This window comes from Papaver somniferum, chromosome 11, assembly GCF_003573695.1.
Source record: "Papaver somniferum cultivar HN1 chromosome 11, ASM357369v1, whole genome shotgun sequence".
NCBI classification, from domain to species: domain Eukaryota; kingdom Viridiplantae; phylum Streptophyta; class Magnoliopsida; order Ranunculales; family Papaveraceae; genus Papaver; species Papaver somniferum.
The window spans coordinates 78,171,052-78,184,614 of record NC_039368.1 but is presented as its reverse complement, the minus strand read 5'-3'; the positions used below and the strand labels follow the sequence as shown (position 1 = coordinate 78,184,614).

General features: G+C 36.5%; 1 non-coding gene across 1 annotated transcript; it reads right to left on the bottom strand.

The window, feature by feature from the left end:
* Positions 1-9,328: 9,328 nt before the first annotated feature.
* On the bottom strand, positions 9,329-9,401 carry TRNAK-CUU. Its single transcript has one exon. It is a non-coding gene; the product is annotated as a tRNA-Lys (tRNA).
* Between the last annotated feature and the right edge of the window lie 4,162 nt (positions 9,402-13,563).

Genomic DNA, 13,563 nt, shown 5'->3' with positions numbered 1-13,563 from the left:
CTAGACTGTCACGAAGACATCAGTGAGGAAACACTCGTCGAATTTGTGTACGAGGAATGATCCCAGCTTTCAAGGGGAGTTTAATCAATTTTAGATTACATACCTTCGTCGAGCTAGAAGAAGCGGCTGAAAGGGTTGCCGACTGCATAGAAGAAATACCCATAGACCCTTCTTGGCGTCACACAGTCAGCACCATATCTGAGGCACCTCTCAATATAAAACCCAACACTAATAGAGAAAGGAAGGACCAATTCCAAACCATTAGCAGAAACCAGAGGAGAAACGGAAGGACTAGGCATGACTAGCCCCAAGTCCAATGAAGAAATACCCTTGAGGTAAAAAGGACAAAAGAGTAATTAACAAATAAGAAGGAGGTTATATTAAGGAATGGCATTAAAAGTAATTAAGGAGGTTTAAGACAAGTGTCATGATGACATAAAAGGAGGGACCTTTGGGGAAGTCTATATAAAGAAGGACAAGGTACAATGGAAGGACAACTCTCTCTCTTACTATTCTTGGTATAGTGAGGTCACTTGGTGTAGCTAGGAACGGGTAAAATAAAAACTAAAACCACCACTCAACAATACCAATATTCCTCTAACAAATAATCCTATTTGATTTCCATTTAGATCAAACATCAAGGTGTGGAAATATTTTTGCAATAGCAAGATAGCAAACCTCACAAATCCGAAACTTACGACTCCCTAAGAGCATCCAATATTATTAACCACCTCTCAAGAACAACCGCCGAAAGATGAACTAAGATCAGTCTTTAGATATCTCTCTTGAGAAATCATAAAGTCTGAGACAGAGAGAACTTTGTGATTACTATGTATTGTGCCAGAAAGAGATTACGAAAACCTCGATAACAGAAAAGCAAGATCAGGATTCATGAACTATCAAGGTAAAGATAGTCGGACCTGGCTTCACGAATCCCCAAGTGAAGTCTTTTTAGCAGTAGACCTAAAAGGTCAATAGAGGCGACTCTAGAATCAACTAGGACTCAAAGTGTCAGGGATTAATTTTCCTAATATACAAAGATCCTCTATTTATATTTTTCAAAGACTAGGGTTAGCTTAGAATTCAAGCTAAGATAACTTGGGAATCAAGCAAAGAAAAGAATTCTTCAAACTACATAGAAGACTATACACATAGGTTCGTTTACTGAACCGTGTATAATGACTGTTCGGCTTGGAAATTTAGCCAAAGAACTAAAAGCTACTTGATGTTCATTTGAAATACCTAAGAAATTAATCATGATTCAAAACACAAGTGTTTAATAAATCAATGAAGTCTTAAAAGTGTTTACGAGAGTTTGAACGTGCTAAACATATTAAAATACTAAGTCTATGAGCATCTGCTAAACAATGTCGGCACAGTTGGCACAACAGTTCGCCAACCGTAAGGCTTGTTCACAAGTCAGGGTGCTACGGTTAGTGAACCGAGTTCTCCAACCCTACTATACTTCGGAACTCGGTCCACCACAGTTCGTGAACTGGGTTGGCCAACTGCTAGCTAATTAATCAAACATATAAAATCAAATTCACCACGGTTCGTCATCCAGGTTCGTGAACTGTTCTCAATCGAACTTGTGGTTTTCGAACTAGTTCTTCAACCTTCATGTATTTCCGAATATTAGATATCTATGGTTTCAAGATGAGTTTTCCAACCTACCCTGAGTATAAATTCAGTGAGTTCATATTTCTATCTTTTGATGTTTGAAATATTCCCAAGTGATATTATCACTTGCATGTGAAATTTTCAATTGATTCACAAATTAATTCAGAGAACCAATATTGTTAAGGACCTTTGAACATCCAATCACCAAATCATATTTTGAGATTTTTCACAAGACAATATTGAATCGAAACATCATCTTTGTTAATCTACTATATAAGCCATACAACATAGTCTCAATAGATAGAATAATCGTATTGTGAGTAAAATAGAATGGTTCAGTCTTCACATACCTGATACAGAAGTTCTTCAGTCTTCATGGGTGATCTATGATACTCAACTACAATTCTAACATATTCGAAACTTGACTTAGTATACTAGAAACCAAGATATAATTTTGATCATCCAACATTGACAACAAGCCTGAGATAACAAAACTTGTGGGTTCAACCGAGCAATGCTCTAACAACGTAAAAAATCTAAAATACTTTCTAAATAAACAAATATTGATTTACCTATAAATGAATAATATATTTATTTATTGATAAATAAATCCTCGCTGAAAGAATATTTTTTTCTGCTCGCAAGGGTATTCAGTTATCGAGGTTAGACTGTATTATTAACACACCTTTCGTTCAGAAATATCAAATTGAATCAACTAATTATGAAGAGTCATCCATTCATATAAATCCCAGTTACCACTTCATGAATTAGCAAAACAAGTTGATATATGATAAAACCCTCAAGTTTTTCAAGAACTACAATTTGGAAAAATCTTATTGTTAACCCAAAGTAGTGATGGCCAAAACATAACATCTATGACATAACCTAACAAATGGAACAAAACCTACTTCCCCAAACTCTTGATAACAAACATTCAAACACCAAAATAGAGAAGCTACAAAATATACCATTAAAGTTTTTCTCTTGTAGACTTGAATGCTCTTTGAAGTTCGTATTCTTCGAAATTCATGCCCATCTTCAGCTAGATCTTTATTTTAATGATTTGAAATTGAATTCAACTTATTTTAATTTTGGGAGTAAAATAATAAGAGCATTATTGTCATCATCATCATCATCGTCTTCTTCGTCTATTTTTGTTGTGCATGCTTCTTATACGTCAACATCTTCAATTGTTGTATTTCATCCTCATTAAATCAAGAATTTATTATAAAAAAAAATCTTAAAAAGGTTTTGTCATTGATGTGATTTTTTTATGTTAAATTGGTTTTATGTCCTTGAAAAATGACTGGAGTGATACATGGTTTGTTGAGATCGTGAAAGAAGAAGGAAGAAGAAATGTGAAGGGGATAAGAGATTTATTTTTTTGTTGAGAAAATGAGTTGTTAATTATTTTAGGGTTTTGTGAGGATAGCCTAGCAATTTTATATCTCGTATGATGATAAATTGACTCTAGTTAACAAGATTTTGACCATGCTTGTGGGCCCAGACGGAATTCTAATTATGAACTTGTGATGGTATTTTAGTATAGGTAGGGGATGTAAAAGTGATGATGGATTGAAGTAGATGTCCCATTCAATATTAATTAGTGCCTGGAAATTGAAACTTTTTGCTCAACTTGTCAATAATTTGGGGCACCGGAAAAAAATATTTAAGACATAAATGGGATAAAGAGAGTAGTTATCTTGTCTTATATTTAATAATTATTAATTTGATTTACTTTCTAAAAAAACGTGAGACCGATCCTAACATTTAGGATGTCCAACGGTTTTAGGTTATGTAAAATAGTTTGTAAGCACTAAAAGTTCAATATCGATGCATAATTATTTTAATTCAATTATAATGCCTATTAGAAAAGATTTATTTTTTTAATGAAAAAAATGACCGAGTCTAAGAAATTATTTGCTTTCATATATTTTGATTTCAAAATCCAACATTTGTAAGAAGATCTAGAAGATCTTAGGAAATTATTTGCTTCCATATATTTTGATCTCCAAGTCCAACATTTGTAAGTAAAGCTAGAAGATCCTCGGAAAATTAATTGCGATTAAAGGAGTTGCTACATTACAAAGTTTATTGCATAAAAACTACTTGGTCGGAAAAGTCCCTTTAGGTGGCCAATTTTTGATTTTCTTTGTTCGATTCTTGAGTGAAACCTTGATCTCTAAGCTCTTATTCGTAATTATCTTTCTAATCCTCCAGAGGAAACTCCTCCTTCAGGTTGTGATCCAAGTGAAAGCAAGATGATAATTTTTGGGCTTCCATTTGGAGTTAGAGTACCAACAATTATTAAAGTTATTGTATAGATATTTTTCAAATTTGAAACATTGATCCCAAAGGTTAAGCCTATAAGATAAACTAGATATTCTCCAAATATGTAAAGCGTAGATTGTAATGCATGGTTTCGTATTCTACCGAACTAATGGAAATTTAGCACATGTAATTCCACGTGAAAAATGTACAATTTATGTTTTTCTAATTGAAATAATCATAAATATTATAAAAGATCAATGATTTCATATATATCTAAAAATCAAACTAATAATTATAGTTTACACAAAAAACTTTACAAAATGTGTGTTTATCCATATTGTTTTTAGATATTCTTTTAGTTATCACTAAATATAAGGGAATGTATGTTTTTTCCGAGTAACTAATATTCTAAATTTGTCCTATAATGACAATTATCCATCTTTAATAAAAAAAATGTTATACTATTATTCATACAAAAAGTAAATATATTTCATTTCTTATTAAAAATACTGCGACACCAAACTGTATTTGCATATATTTCAAAAGCATTATCATATCATTATATGATAGCTAAGATTCCATTTAACTTTGTAAAAACTTGTTTTGGATTGCTCATAATCTAAGATTCTTGCACTGAATACATATTCCTGCACTAGGTTAAGCTTTCCTACAATGATTGACGTTGAAAAGCTAGATAAGAATCTCTGTCTCATCTCTCTTAGAATATTACGTACAATGAGATGCCTCGTTTTTGAAACTACCATATATCTCAAAGATATGAGGAAGATATTTTTTTTGATTAGTTTTCATTTGAACATATGTCGTGAAAGACTGCTACAATGGATAAAAACATTTTTCTGAAGCAACACTATCTACTTAAGATGTTTTGAAACCTCTAGAAGGTTCTTGACAGCGATTGGTGTTTCTCATCCACGATTTTTTTCTTGCAAACTTACTTTTGATGAATTTTAGTCACATGATTAGTGATAACTGCTAACTCATAATACTGCTGTAAAATTTTTGTACATGTTTTGTTTTGTAGCATCTTTGCTGCAATCAGATAGGTAATTCAACTATGATTTGGGCCTCGTGCATCCTAAGATTTTGCCTCCATGGTATCTTCAGTGGCTCCGTAATCAGCCGCATGGCAATTAGGTAATGGATTATCTGCCAACTTTTGGCATGATGTTTTCATTCTATTAATTTTATCTGTTTCTACTGGTGGTGCAGGTGGGATAATTAAGAAGTCTATGGGTGGTTTCGCTGCGGTATTTCTTGATCTCTTTTATAACTCAATTGTTGTTGATGATTTATGGGCAATTTGTAATGGACTAGCATTAACAAGAAATTAAATTTCATCTCACTTTGATTCATAGTTGCTACTGAATTTTTTCAACATTTTATTTTTGCAACCCTATTTTTCAACTTCCTCACGGGTAATTAAAAGAGGCCTATTTTGGATATACATGTAAGTTTTTGTTCGTAGACATGTAATTAATATTGAGGATAGATGCTTCATTAAAAAAAAGCTCTATGTTCTTCATTTTTTGATGAGTTGCTTGTTAGTCCTCCTTCCAGCATAGCTACTCATTTGTACAATCATATGATGAGTGGATTGTTACCCTCCCAAAATAGGTTTCTTAATACCAGTAGAGAACACCACTGCTAGCATGCCGCGGTACCTTGTGTTCATATTTTACATGAGCGACACAATTCCTAGAAAATATAACATATTCTGACACACTTGTTGTACCATAACGTGCCATAGACTTTCTAAAATGCTTTTTTACTTCAAGAGAAGTTCTTCGACTGCAAAAAACCAAGCTCCAATCAGGTTTTTGTTGTACCTATCCGATATTTAAAGTCAATGGGTCAACTTCAACAACTGGGGTGACGATCTCATCAATCTAAAGGGTATCTATAGATACAATGCTTATATGAAGTTGGTCACTTATCCTGACAAGTACTCAGACCCCTCTACAGAATTTATGAACACTGGATGATAAAAAACTTCTTCCTCCATTCAATTATTCAATCTTTGATTTTAATTACTTCAGCGAGTTAGAAATCAAAATGCATTCAATAAATGTTAGTTATGATGTTATCATATATCTTGTTATCATACATGAAAACTCATTTGTCATAAATACAAAATATTGTTTCCAAAATATATAATCAACAATACTTGATAACATAAAATATTTGAGATATACTACTGGTATGACAACCAATATTAACCAGTTGCAAATCCATGTATTTTACGAAATTATGCAAATTTCTGGGAAAGGAAATCACACTTAATTTCGATTTTAATAATGATATCGAAATTCAATCTCAGATATTAATCATGACTTAGCCTTGAGTATCAAAGGAATAAATATGAACTATAATATATTGGAGTTAAATATGTGTTCAATATTTGCAGACATATGAACTAGCATGATTCTGACATATAGGGAAACATAAGTTAGAAGTAATCCAAGTCGATACTAGAATTGATCCTAACATGGGATAGGTCCTGAAATTCGTAAATTAGAGTTCAAACTAGCTTTAATCCATGTTTTAAAATTTGCGTTATAACATGTTTTTAAATCACGAGTTCCAGTTGAAAGTTCAACACCAAATAATACCATATTAGTTTCATGTCGAAATGATGAAAGTTTGGAAAATTATATCATGTAACTCAATACAATAAGTTGTCGAAACAACTAATATATAACTGTATATTGTTCCTTTTGATACTTTGATCATAAATAATTATCAAGTCATATATTTACTTAATCTGTATAAAAAAACTTCACATGTTAATTTTTTAGTGAATACGACTGTAAGAAATTAATAGAAGTAAATAATCGCTAACCTTAATATGAGAACAATATGTTCGTTTTCTCTTCAATACGTCTTCTAGTCTCCAATGAGTAACTAGAGATTGTTTCAACATTTCTAAGCAAAATATGAAAAAAAAGGAACTCATTAGCTTTTGGTTTGAGAAATGAGAATAGGGAGAATGAATATTTAAAGAAGAAACGGTTGAGGCTAAGATGGACGCATAATACTAATAGATATGAGTAGATGGCCGGTAAAGTAACCCTACCATGCCCGTGGGCTTGTAAATCCATCCACCTACAACTAACAACTGATCAAACGGATATATTGTATCGCATTTACAAATATTTACCTGATTCCCTTTCGAAGTTCGCGTGTTGCATGCTCTTTGACGGGCTTCCCCCGTCTCTTAATTAGAATCGACTAACCCATTTGCAAGTTCTGTTCACATGGAACCTTTCCCCTCTCCAGCCTTCAAAGTTCTCATTTGAATATTTTCTACCACCACCAAGATCTTCACTGACGGAGGATCCGCTCGGCCTTGGTTTCGCAGTCACTGACGCCCCCTTCTACTCATCAGGGACTAATGATTTCCCCGACGGCTGGGTGTGGGTCGCACGCTTCAGCACCATCCATTTTAGGGGCTAGTTGATTTGACAGGTGAGTTGTTACACACTCCTTAGCGGATTTCGACTTCCATGATCACAATCCTGCTATCTTAACCGACCAACACCCTTTGTGGGTTCTAGGTTAGCGCGCAGCTTGGCATCGTAACCCGGCTTCCGGTTCATCCCGCATCGCCAATTATGCTTACCAAAACTGGCCCACTTGGAGCTCTCGATTCCGTGGATCGGATCAATGGAGCAGCCGCGTCGTCCTACCTATTTAAAGTTTGAGAATAGGTCGAGGGCGCTGCGCCACTAATGCCTCTAACATTAGCTTTACCTGATAGAACTCGCTCTCGGGATCCATCTATCTTGAGGGAAACTTCAGATGGAACCAGCTACTAGACAGTTTGATTAGTCTTTCATCCTTACACCCAAGTCACACGAACGATTTGCACGTCAATAGCACTACGAGCTACCACCAGAGTGTCTTATGGCTTCCCCCCGCTCAGACATAGTTCACCATATTTCTGGTCCTGACAGGTATGCTCTCACTTGAACCCGTCACAGAAGATCTAGGTCAGTCGGCGGTGCAACCCACAAGAAGATCCCTTCAGTCAGATTCCTTGCGCCTTACGGGTTTTACTCGCTCGTGGACTAGCACACATGTCAGACTCCATGGTCCGCGTTTCAATACGGGCTGCATGGGGAACCCACAGGCCGATGCCGGGAGTGCGATGTTTCCAAAGAAACGCCATGAGGCGCGTTCTGCCCACCACGAATGAGACGAAGACGTCTCCATCGGAATGGCTACATCAAGGGATTGGGACGTTGCCTTAATCCGCATCAGTCCACATCCCAAGTCGATCGGTGGACCGGCTCATCATCGTTCCACATGTGACCGGGACATGTCGCCGGCCCCCATAAGCTTCCCTCCCGACAATTTCAAGCAGTCTTTGACTCTATTTTAAAGTCCTTTTTATCTTTCTATTGTGATACTTGTTCGTGATCGGTCTCTCGCCAGTATTAATCCTTGGACGTAATTTAACATCCACTTCCGGATATCAATATCGCCAAAAGATACAAGGACATGAGTTGGAGGGGAATACTCGGTGCGTGGCTCCTAGGAAAGCATGCCCTCGTCCCGAAGGCTTGGGGCGTAACTTGCGTTCAAAACTCGATGGTTCACGAGATTCTGCAATTCACACCAAGTATCGCATTTAGCTACGTTCTTCATCGATGCGACAACCGAGATATCCGTGGCCGAGAGTTGTTCGAATATTGGATTTCGCGACACCTACCGATGTATTTCTCCCACCGAAACAGGAGAAAGAGAAGAGGCACGCTAGTATCCAATTTTTTTCCTTGGCGCTTGCCGTTCATTGGGTTTGTTTTTCGACACGAAGAGAGGGCGTTAACCAACTCCATGACCGAGCGATGGAGCAAGGTGGATATCTCCTCACTTGCATCACAACTAAACTTGGATTCACGTGTTCGTCGGTCGTTCTGCTGGGAAGGTTTCGACAATGATCCTTTCGCAGGTTCACCTACGGAAACCTTGTTATGACTTCTCCTTCCTATAAATGATAAGGTTCAGCGAAATCCTCGCGACATCACCGGCGTTGAACCTCCTGCGTCATCATGATCCGAACACTTTACCGGACCATTCGATTGGTTGGAGCGACGGGGGGTGTGTACAAATGGCAGGGACGTAGTCAACGCCAGCTGATGACTCGCCCTTACTAGGAATTCCTCATTTAAGACCAACAAATGTAATGGTCTATCCCCATCAAGATGAAATTCTCGGAGATTACCCGGGCCTGTCAGCCAAGGCTATATACTTCAAAGGAGATAAGTCTAATAAAATTACTATTACTATGTGAGAAACAAAATGTGGAATTCTGGATTGTCTTACCACTTTTATTGTTACCCTCTTTATGAATTCAAGTTAGTGGGTTCCCAATATTAGCTCTTATTCCCCTCTTTGTGCTTCATTCAAAAACACACGCCCACCGTGGGGCTCGAACCCACGACCACAAGGTTAAGAGCCTTGCGCTCTACCAACTGAGCTAGACGGGCTTATTGATTTCAATTTTTAACCGCGTCTAATGTCAGTAATTGTGTTTGTTGTTTGGGTATTAACAATTTGCTTTATTATAGTTCTTCACTAGTAGTAGTATTTATGCACTCATCCCTCACCTTGCTTCGACTTCATCGTTTAATGTGAAAAAGCGGGGGTCTAACAACACTACCCAATATTTCTCTTAGCAATCTGTATGGACTAACTCCAATATACTTTGTTAGAGAATCAACTAGACAGTCAGACTCAGTCTAGATTAAAGTATATTGAGGAGTTAATATCTCTCTCTTGATTTGATCTTTACTCAAGCTAATAACAATCAACGAGTCTTTATCAAATACAAGGAATAACTTGGATGGTACCAAAGACTAATATCCAAGGATCAATCAACATCAATCAGCAACCAAAGGTTGGATTTCCAATTGATTGATTCAAACGCACAACCTGTATTATTTCAATTATATAAACAAATATAATGTGGAAATAGAAATAACACAGACACTAGAAATTTTGTTAACGAGGAAACCGCAAATGCTGAAAAACCCCAGAACCTAGTCCAGATTGAACACACACTGTATTAAGCCGCTACAGACACTAGCCTACTCCAAGCTAACTTCGGACTATACTGTAGTTGAACCCCAATCAATCTCCCACTGATCCAAGGTACAGTTATGCTCCTACGCCTATGATCCCAGTAGGATACTGCGCACTTGATTCCCTTAGATGATCTCACCCACAACTAAGAGTTGCTACGACCCAAAATCGCAGGCTTTGAAAATAAAAAAATCTGTCTCACACAGACAAGTCTATCAAAGGATCAATCTGTCTCCCACAGATAAACCCAAAAGGTTTTGTTCCGTCTTTTGGTAATAATCAAGGTGAACAGGAACCAATTGATAATCCGATCTTATATTCCCGAAGAACAACCTAGATTAATAAATCACCTCACAACAATCTTTATCATATGGTAGCGAAACAAGATGTTGTGGAATCACAAACGATGAGACGAAGACGTTTGTGATTACTTTTTATACCTATCGGAGATATCAATCTCAAGCCAATCAATATGATTGTACTCGTACGATAGAAGATGCAAGATCATATCACACAACTACGATAAAAGTAGTATCGGTCTGTCTTCACAACCCCAATGAAGTCTTTAAGTCGTTAACCCGGTTTGAGAAAAGAAAACCACAGGTTAAAGGAGAATCGACTCTAGTATGCAAACTAGTATCACACGTAAGGTGTGGGGATTAGTTTTGCACAATACTAGATGTCTCCTTTACATAGTCTTTCAAATCAGGGTTTTTCCTTGGTCACAAAGCAAACAATATCCACCGTTAGATGAAAACCAGATTTAGATTCAAGCTAATATTTCTCAACCGTTAGATCGGAAACTTAGCTTGTTACACACACTTGACAATGCACACTTATAGGTTTGTTAACCGTACCCAAACGTATGCACTTGTTGGTTCAATAATAGTCAACCAAAAGGTTAGCCATATGAGCATTTCATATCAACCATGTTCTTCTTCACCATAACTAGTTCAAATGACTTCAAATGAATTAGTTAGAGAGTTGTTCAATTGCAAAGAAATCTCATGTACTACACAAGATACAATTGAAGCTAAGATGATTTGATTCACTTGAATCGGTTCATGAAATTTTATGCCACGGTTTGGATACTGCATTCCTTAGTCTTTTTAAGTTTAAGTTCAGAAATCATCTTCAGATATATAACCTTTCTCAAGTTCGCAGACTAGGTTCGCGGATTTAAGCAACCGGTAGAGTTTACAAACTCCAGCAGAAAATCTCGGCAAAGAATTACCGCCGGTTCGCGGACTGGGTTCGCGGACTAGTCTTGTTTGTCAACTCCAGCAGAATTTCTCGGGATGAGAAGTTCGGCAGTCCGCGGACTTGGCAAAGACATTCTTCCGGTTTCTCTTGATCAACAAAGTTCCCAAACTTTGGTTCAAGGAATAGGACTTACACACACAACAATGCTTGTGTCCGCCATTGGTTATGTAATCTAAACTCTCATTTCAATCATTGAAACATTCTTAGAGGACGTTATATAGTTGTTATTCACAAACCATTTCTCTTCAAAGCAATTTTCAAAGTGATTGAAACATATCATAACTTTCGTCACTAGGTAAAAATAAACTTGATCGAAGCGAAAAGCTTACCAACACATATTTCGAGATATAAATAAGCGAGGTATACTCGGCTCGAAATACCAAATGTGTATGATCCAAGTCTATATATATAGCATACGACTTCTTGGCTCAAATAATAGGAGATATAGTAGATATACTTTTGAGTGACAGATAAGTTCAAGTCTTCACATACCTTTTTGTCGAGAAGTTCCACCGGTTCCTTGAGTAGTTCTTCTTCTTGTATGATGAATCGCCATGAAGTTCTTGAGCTCAACTACACTTTCTATCCTAGTCCGAGACTTAGCTATAATAGACTAGAAATCAAGACTTATAGTTTTGATCACTAACATTGACAAACATGCTTGAGATAGCAACGCATGTGAGTTTGACCGAGCAATGCTCTAACATAATGAATTGCAAAACTTTTTTTTTTCTAGATAAATGATCATTTTGGTGCTCAAATAGTGAATTGGTCCACACCTTCGAGTGAATTTTAATCTCGAAAATGAGACCAAGCAATTTGGTATACTATAGAAGTTCCCATGGTTCGCTTTTCTACCCGAACCGAACTAGTCCAAACTGACAAAAAAAACCAGAAAATCAGAGACTGAAAAATCCAAAAACGAAAAAACCGATTCTAGGTGGTTGGTTTTGGCTTGATGTCACAAAAGAACCAACAATCCAAAAACACAAACCGAAGAGAAAACCGAGAGTTAGAACAAAAAAACCCTGGCAAAAACCATAATAATGTGTAGCGAGCTTTCCATCATAATACAGTATATATACACTTCAGTAAAACGTTATTTATTTAATTGACAAGAGAAAAGAGTTATGCGGATTGTAGTTCCTTTTTAGCTTTTATAATGAAACATTATTTATTTGATATGATCAGAGTATGATTTGCTTTATTTATTTTGTTTACGATGAGTTGTTTTATAATTTTGATTTACGAGTTAAAACTAAAAGTCTATTAAAAAAAACCGAAAAATCGGATGGGACGGTTCTTGTTTCTAGTATTCTAAATCAAGCATGATCTGATTTGCTTTCTTATAAGAGACGTTGGTTTGGTCTTTAGGTTTGGCAGAAAACCAAACCAAACCGAAGAACGGACATCCCTAGTATAGTGTTTAGAAGTGTTTGGATAGGAAATAAAAAGTAACTTTTTTATTAAACAAAGTGGAAAATACAAAATTCAGAATGACTTTTGGAAACTAAAAAAGTAGTCCTCAAATTTTCCAACAACTTTTTGAACCAAAGAATGTTTTTTATTTTCTAGAAGCTATTCTCAAAACGAAAATGATTTATTCACCGAAGAATTTGTACCACATTCTCACCGTGTGAGAGGATGGGTGAGGCCCAATTCCGCCCCACCCCTGTACCAATGCACCAAATGCTGTCCTGAGTCCGTGCGATCTCTCTTGGTGCATTTAGGGTGCAAATTCTTTGGTGGGTCCAGCAAGACTGTTCGACTTAACTTTTCACCTTTTGACTTTTAAGTTGTATCCAAACAGGCAAACACCCTACTAAAACAGAAACTACCCAGTTTACCGACTAATACTATCCTCTGTGTAGTCTAGAACTTGAATGACAAACGAAGCTCAAACCATGACGCGAAGATTTTCAAACAAAATCAAACCCATTTCCTCACAGCCGTTTTCATCAATTAACCTTAAAAAAAGTTCTTCATTTGCACCCCCATGGTTGGCAAGAAGAAGATCTAGTAAAACCAAATGCTACCATCACTCTTGATCGTGCTAAAGCTCTTAATTCCATGAATCTAGGTTTTCTCATTACATATGATTCTTATTTGATTTTTTTTTTCTTTTCAGTTTTCTAACTCATTTGTGATGCACAGATGGAACTGAAGTTCAAATAGTGTCTGGAGGCAGTGGCGGAGCTACATGTAAGTTGTGGGTGGCCATGGCCACCCCAACACTTCGCAAAATTCTCTAGGATAATAGGAAAATTTGGTCCTGATTTTCGAAGTTGTAGTTAGTGGCCTCCC